Source organism: Jaculus jaculus, chromosome 5, assembly GCF_020740685.1.
Source record: "Jaculus jaculus isolate mJacJac1 chromosome 5, mJacJac1.mat.Y.cur, whole genome shotgun sequence".
Classification (NCBI taxonomy): domain Eukaryota; kingdom Metazoa; phylum Chordata; class Mammalia; order Rodentia; family Dipodidae; genus Jaculus; species Jaculus jaculus.
Genome location: NC_059106.1, coordinates 64,337,754 through 64,345,351, shown reverse-complemented (window position 1 = coordinate 64,345,351; position 7,598 = coordinate 64,337,754). Strand labels below are relative to the sequence as shown.

General features: G+C 45.2%; 1 non-coding gene across 1 annotated transcript; it reads right to left on the bottom strand.

The window, feature by feature from the left end:
• Positions 1-532: 532 nt before the first annotated feature.
• LOC123461306 lies at positions 533-663 on the bottom strand. The gene has a single exon (XR_006637595.1). It is a non-coding gene; the product is annotated as a small nucleolar RNA SNORA44 (small nucleolar RNA).
• Positions 664-7,598: the final 6,935 nt, after the last annotated feature.

The window sequence follows — 7,598 nt, the reverse complement described above, 5'->3', positions numbered from 1 at the left end:
CGGTGGCTTGATCCAACATTGCTTGCTCTTTGTATGTTTTTGGTTTTCAAGGTAAGGCCTCACTTTAGCCCAGGCTGACTTGGAATTCACTATGTAGTCTCAGGGTGGCCTCGAACTCATGGTGATCCTCCTACCTCTGCCTCCCAAGTGCTGGGATTAAAGGCATGTGCCACCATGCCAAGCCCTCAACTGTAACTGTTTTGTTGTTGTTGCTTGTTTGTTTTGTTTTGTTTGTTTTGAGGGAGAAGATGCTACCAAAGTCTTTATTGATCCACCAACAGATCGTTGCAGGTATAAATCAAATGTACTGTTAACCAAACATTTCTGCTGACAGCTGTCCTTTTGACCATTTTTTCTTCCCAAGTTTCTTCCCAACCATAGGCTAATTATCAGACGAGAGCCACCATTTTACTAATTATACAGCTTTTGGTCTAAAATCCAGGAACCAGAGATGTTAGGCTCTTTAGGCTCTTGCCAAGAAACTTGGGGAACCACCTGCCTCAGGAGGCAGGCTTTCAGACAAGTCCTGATACTTTATAGGAAAGGCGAGTGGCAGCCGTAGGCACTATGTTGACCTGAGCTGTCAAAGTCTCTCCGGGTTGCTGTAGCATGCAGTTGGAGATCCCATGGCCATTAATGGCCACAGCCCTTGGAAACTTGATGAAATGTAACTGTTTTGTTGAATGGATGTGATGTACCTGTCAATTGCCTTCTAACCATTTGTGTCTATGCCCATAGATCACTGTTGCTATCAGCCTCAATCAGTCATAGAAAGGAATTTCTTTTTTGCTATGGCAGGTGTACTAAAGACCCAACCGGTCAGGCTCCTAAGATTCAGTGGCTGTTGCTGTGGCATAGTAGCCCAATGCTTAGCCATAGAATGACATCTGTCCCTCTCCCATCAAGCCTTGGGGAACATCTGGGCAAGAGGGGGCAGAAAGAGTGTAGGGGCTCAGAAGGGGTGAGCGTTGCATAGCAACTTCCTCTAAATTGAAGCATTTCCTCCCAGAGGCAGGAGGGAGGCTCTGGAGGCAAACAGGTCTGGGAAAGCTAAAACTTAAAAGGTGGCGCATGCCTTTAACCCCAGCAGTCAGGAGGCTAAAGTAGGAGGATCGCTGAGTTCGAGGCCACCCTGAGACTACATAGTAAATGATTTCAGGTTAGCCTAGGCTACAGTGAGACCCTACCTTGAAAAACCAAAATTAAAAAAATCACAAGACCCTCCCCCACAAGGTTATTGGAGTAAACACCTGCTGGGGAGACTCTCAGACTCCTGCCAGTCCAGCAGTGTGCTCCAGAGATGCAGCTTCCAGGAGTCATCACTTATGCTGGGTGGGCTTTTCCATGATGCGGCTACCTACGAGTCACCCATGCCCTGTAAGTGACCCCAACAAATTCACTGGTTCACCAAAATTGGCTTTGGTGCAAACGTGCTTTGGTCTGTGGTTTGTGCCCTATTTGTGGTAAATCGGGATTATGTCTCCCCAGAGGAAAAGTTTCCAGCAACAAAAAAACACTATTCTTCATTTTTTTCTTGGTTACTTTTGTACACATTGTATCTGTTGGTGTTTCAAGCCACTGGACACAAAGTTGTAATCATTACTTTACTATTGTCATTTCCTTTGCTCATGACAACTTTGACCCACCCACCTCCTTTGTGCTGTTCTTGGCAACTATATTACACGCATATTACATCTCGGTATTTTACAGGTCCAGTGGAACATTGCATATTATTTTATGCAGTTACTTGTTGAATCATCCAAGGGAAGGAAGACGGCAGGCTACATCTTTATAGTGTCTTTTCTAATTTCACATTGTCTTGGCAGTGCTCTATGCTTATCCACGTGGATCAGAAATGCTCTGTTGCTTTTAGTCTGAAGAACTTCCTTCAGCATTTCTGGTAAGGTGGATCTGTAAGAGAAAATCATCTCATGTTTCACCTACCTGGGAGGTTTTTATTTGCTTTTGTTGTTGTTTGTTTTTTGAGGTAGGGTCTTGCTCTAGCCCAGGCTGACCTGGACTTCACTATGTAGTCTCAGGGTGACCTGGAACTCACAACGATTCTTCTACCTCAGCCTCCCGAGTGCTGGATTAAAGGTGTAGACCACCACGCCCGGCTGGCTTTCATTATTAAAAGATAGTTTTGCTGAGTACAACTAAAAGTTGACACCCTGTTCTTTTTTATTATTAATTATGTACTTTACTGCATGAACAAATCTTGTGTCGGTCCCACTCCTCTCCTGTTTTCTTTATACTTCTCTCTCCCACCCGATCCCGCTGAAGGCGCTCCTCAGTGGGGTTATTGGTATTCACCATGGGGTTACTAATGCACCAGTCAGTTTCTATGGGATGAGGAGAACTGTGCCTTAGGATACTTCTTCCTACCCTGTGGCTCTTACAATCTTCCCTCCTCCTTCTGCAATGTTCCCTGAGCCTTAGCAGGTGTGTTATAAATCTACTTTAGTGTTGAGATCTCTGCAACCTCTGGGTTTCTGCTTTGATAAGTTGTGAGTATCCTCAGTGTCTATCGCCATCTCCCTAGAGCAGGCTGTCAGGATAGCAGTGAGAGCAGCACTCATGTTTAAATTGCCACTTCCTCTGTGATAGCTCCCTGGCCCTGGCAGCGGGGATAGAGGTGGCTCATCACATGCTAAGCAGTTGTTGCAGTCAGGTTCGCATTGCTGGTAGAAATCACCCAACCAAGAGCAGCTTCTGAGAAAAAGAGGTTTGTTTTGGTTTACAGGCTTGAGGGGGAAGCTCCACGATGGGAGGGGAAAATGATGGCATGAGCAGAGGATGGACATCACCCCATGGCCAACATAAGGTGGACAACAGCAACAGAAGAGTGTACCAGACAGTGGCAAGGGGAAACTGGCTATAATACCCATAAGCCTGCCCCCCAAAATACACTCACTCCAGTAGGTGTTAATTCCCAAATTTCTATCAGCTGGGAATCTAGCATTCAGAACACCTAAGTTTAAGAGGGACACCTGAATCAGACCACCACATTCTGCTCCTGGCCCCCATAAGCTGATAACCATATATGATGTAAAATGCAGTGCATTCAGTCCAACTTTAAAAGTCCCCATAATTGTTTTTTTTTTTTATCAATTCCAATGATGTTTATACATCCCCATAGTCCAAGGTTTTATAACAGCCATAATACCAAAAAATAACTTCAAAAAAACCATAAATGTCACAGAATAAATACACTATAAAAGATGGCATTGGGCATAGCAAAGAAATATTAAACCAATACAAGATTTAAAACAACCAGGGCAAATATCAAACTCTGTAACTCCAAAGCCAACAACTCTAGCAAGTGACAAAGTCTAATAATTCTAACCAGTAACAAGTCTCTGGCATTCTAATTCCATCCCTCCAGCTAGGCTACTCATAGTCCTGGAAAACTTCGTAGAGGCTGGCAGCTCTCCTTGGCAGCCATCTTGTGGTCCTGGCATCTCCACTGGGTCTCCACTGCAATCCACAGTTCATCCTCATGGCCCCATGGGGTCTCCATGCAGGCATCCAGCAAACCTGCTTCACACTTCCCATGGCCATTTCCAGAACACAAGACTGTGTTGCAAACTCAATGACCCTCTTTCCAGCATTTCTTATACTCCACAATACCAGGTAGGGTGCCAATTTGTTAATCCAGGGAGGAATAAAGCAGACTTTGAAGAACAGGACACTCCTTGAGCACTCAGACTCCTTCAAAAGAATCGACATTCTTCCTGTTGCCCCAGCACAAGTCAGCTGGCCTAGTCTCAAGGGTTGTAATCTCTCAGTTGCAGCTGAACAGGCAACAGTTCACCCAAAGATTTTTCTTTTTGTGCTATATCCCTGCTCACACCAGTTCATTTCTTTCTTTCTTTCTTTCTTTTTGGTCATTTTTTATTTATTTATTTGAGAGCAACAGACACAGAGAGAAAGACAGATAGAGGGAGAGAGAGAGAATGGGCACGCCAGGGCTTCCAGCCTCTGCAAACGAACTCCAGACGTGTGCGCCCCCTTGTGCATCTGGCTAACGTGGGACCTGGGGAACCGAGCCTCGAACCGGGGTCCTTAGGCTTCACAGGCAAGCACTTAACCGCTAAGCCATCTCTCCAGCCCACACCAGTTCATTTCTATCCAAAGCAACCCTGCACAACTTCTCAGGACATGGTCATAACAGCAAGCTTCTCACAAACTGCTAGCCCAGTCCAGGCAAAGCTCTTTCTCACCCTCATAAGCCAAACCTCACAGTCCATACTTCTTACTGCATTCAGGTCTTTCAACTCCAACCAGAATAGCCCATCAAGCTGTACTTACAGCACTACAAGGCAACTCTTAGGCCAAGGCTTCAAATCCTTCCACATTCCTCTTGAAAATCAGCTCCAAAATGCCAAAGCCACACAGTCAGGTGTCTAGCAGCAATCCCACTCCTTGATACCACTTTACTATTGCAGTCCGGTTCGCATTGCTGGTAGAAATCACCCAACCAAGAGCAGCTTCTGGGAAAAAGAGGTTTATTTTGGCTTATAGGCTCGAGGGGAAGCTCCATGATGGCAGGGAAAATGATGGCATGAGCAGAGGGTGGACATCACTCTCTGGCCAACATAAGGTGGACAATAGCAATAGGAGAGTGTGCCAAACACTGGCAAGGGGAAACTGGCTATAACACCCCTAAGCCTGCCCCCAACATTACACTCACTCCAGGAGGCGTTAATTTCCAAATCTCCATTGGCTGGGAACCTAGCATTCAGAGCACCTAAGATTACGGGGGCACCTGAATCAAACCACCACAACAGTCAGCTACTTTTTCTTATCATATTGATGGATTTTGGTTCTCCCCAGTTTTTGCTGCCATCTTAAAAAAAATTCTCTTGGGCTGGAGAGATGGCTTAGCGGTTAAGCGCTTGCCTGTGAAGCCTAAGGACCCCGGTTTGAGGCTCGGTTCCCCAGGTCCCACGTTAGCCAGATGCACAAGGGGGCGCACGCGTCTGGAGTTCATTTGCAGAGGCTGGAAGCCCTGGCGCGCCCATTCTCTCTCTTTCCCTCTATCTGTCTTTCTCTCTGTGTCTGTCGCTCTCAAATAAATAAATTAATTAATTAAAAAAATATTAAAACAAAAGAACGTAGAAAATTTAAAAAAAAGAACATGTAGAAAATACATTTAAAAAAAAAATTCTCCAACCAAGTGAGAGCAGTATGGATTAAAGGTGATAAACATAGTTAATTAAGGGACAGTTTGATGGATGTAGCCATTCTTCTTGGCAAAGACTAGTGAAGTCCTGGGTTCGAGCCCTATGATTTATGAAAACATAAATCAGTTCCATGGAAACCTTTCTCCTGCATAGCAAACTAAAGATATAACCTTTGATAACAGAAGGGGGATCGCTGGTGCCAAAGGGTCCCAAAGAGGGCAGAGAAAGCCTAATCCTAGATATAGGGCCCTGGCTCGAAAATTTCCAGGACCAGACTGAGTTATACCTCACAGTGAGCTGTTGACACCATGTTCTTTAAGCATTGTTTTTGTTGTTGTTGTTTTGCTTGATTTTTTTGAGACAGGGACTTACTCTGTAGCTCAGGCTGACCTAAAACTCACTATGTCACCCCGATTGGCCTCAAACTCATTACAATTCTCCTGTCTCTGCCACTTAAATGTTGGGCCATCATGAGCCACCATATCCTGCTTTCTCTGGGCACGTTGAATGCACCATCCTACTGCTTTCCAGCATCCATTGTACTGAGGAGGCTGTTGTCAGTCTTACTGGGGCTTCCTTTGTACATGACATGCCACTCTTTTGCTTCCAAAACTGTCTCCTTATATGTGGATCCTAGCTACAGATGATTGGGCTTCTGTGTGAGAAGCAAAACTGTCTCCTTGTTTTTGATTTCTATCACTAATGGTACTTCCCAGTCCCTGTGAGGCAGGTAGAGTGAGTGAGCCTTTCCTTTTCTTTCCTTTACTCCGTAACTCCAGGAACTCTCCAAACCTGGATCCACAGTGTCCCCTGGTGGAAAAACTGACACATGACTCTTTAGCTCCCAGTATGGAAAAATTATTATAATAATATCAGGCTATGGAGATGACTCAAAGGCTAAAGACATTTACTTACAAAGCCTACTGGTCCAGGTTTGATTCTCGGTACCTACATAAAGCCAGATGCACAAAGCGGTGCATGCATCTAGAGTTTGTTTGCAGTGGCAAAAGCAGTGCATCCATACCGTATCTCTCAGTGTCTTCCACCCTCTACCTCTATTTCAAATGAATAAACAATTAATTAATTAAAAAAATAATGTATGAGCTGGGCATGGTGGTGCACACCTTTAATCCCAGTACTTGGGAGGCAGAGATAAGAGGATCACCGTGAGTTCGAGGCCACCCTGAGACAACATAGTGAATTCTAGGTCAGCCTGGACCAGGGTGAGACCCTACCTTGAAAAACCATAAATAAATAAATAAATAAGGTATGTTCACTGGGCCTAGGTTTCTCCATCTGCACAAGTTGGCAGATGGGCTCTGACACTCAAGAGTTCAAGCAGAAACTATGCGGCCCTGGTACTCCCATGTTCTCTCTTTATTTCCTTGCAAACAAACAAACAAATAAAATAAAAGAAAGAGAGAGAGAGAATGGTTGGGGAGATGGTTCAAGAATGAAGACCTAGCCGGGCGTGATGGCGCATGCCTTTAATCCCAGCACTCAGGAGGCAGAGGTAGGAGGATTGCCATGAGTTCGAGGCCACCCTGAGATTCCATAGTGAATTCCAGGTCAGCCTGGGCTAGAGTGAGACCCTACCTCAAAAAAGCAACAACAACAACAAAAATGAAGACCTGAGTTCAGATTCCTAGCACTCATGTAATCCGCCCAAGATGGCTAGCTGTGGGTTCAATGAGAGACAGTGTCTCACTAAGTATGAGGGAGCGCAACAGAAGGAGACACTTGATGTCAACCTCTAGTCTTCACACATGTGTACCCATGTTTACATTCACCCATACACACATGCCCTACACACATTCAAATGTGCAAATACATGCACAGAAAGAAAGAGAGGAAGGAAGAAAGGAAGGAAGGAAGGGGTGTGTGGTCATCAGGTAGACAGTATACTGATTAACCATCAAGTTAATCATTAGGTGCTGCTCTATACCATTCTTAATCCTGGGGTTGGTGGAGGTCAGGTGTGTCAAACTTAGAAATACATTTATGGGAAAGTTAAGAGGATGCTAGCTTAGGTACCAACATTGACCGTAAATGGCTATTACAAGGGGCTAAAGGTAGCCTGTGACTAATTCTAGCCTTTAACACGCTGCGTTCCACAGTCAAGGTCAAGCCATCTGCAGGAGTGTCTGCAGAGAGCTTCAGTTCACCAACCCTCGTGACCTAGTTGATAATTTTCTCTGTCACAAAGTGGAAAGGAATACCGAGATTATAGTAAGATTGCTCTCCAAGCCTGTGGTCTGGGACTCCGGGCTTGTCCTGGAGCCTGGTCCACGTGATGCCGCATTGCAAGCATCCTTTGTCTTCTGTCCACGGGGTCCTCACGCTGACACCTCACAGAGCATGCTTTCAGGAGCTGATAGCCGCAGATTCAACCCTAACTGTCCTTTTTGTTTG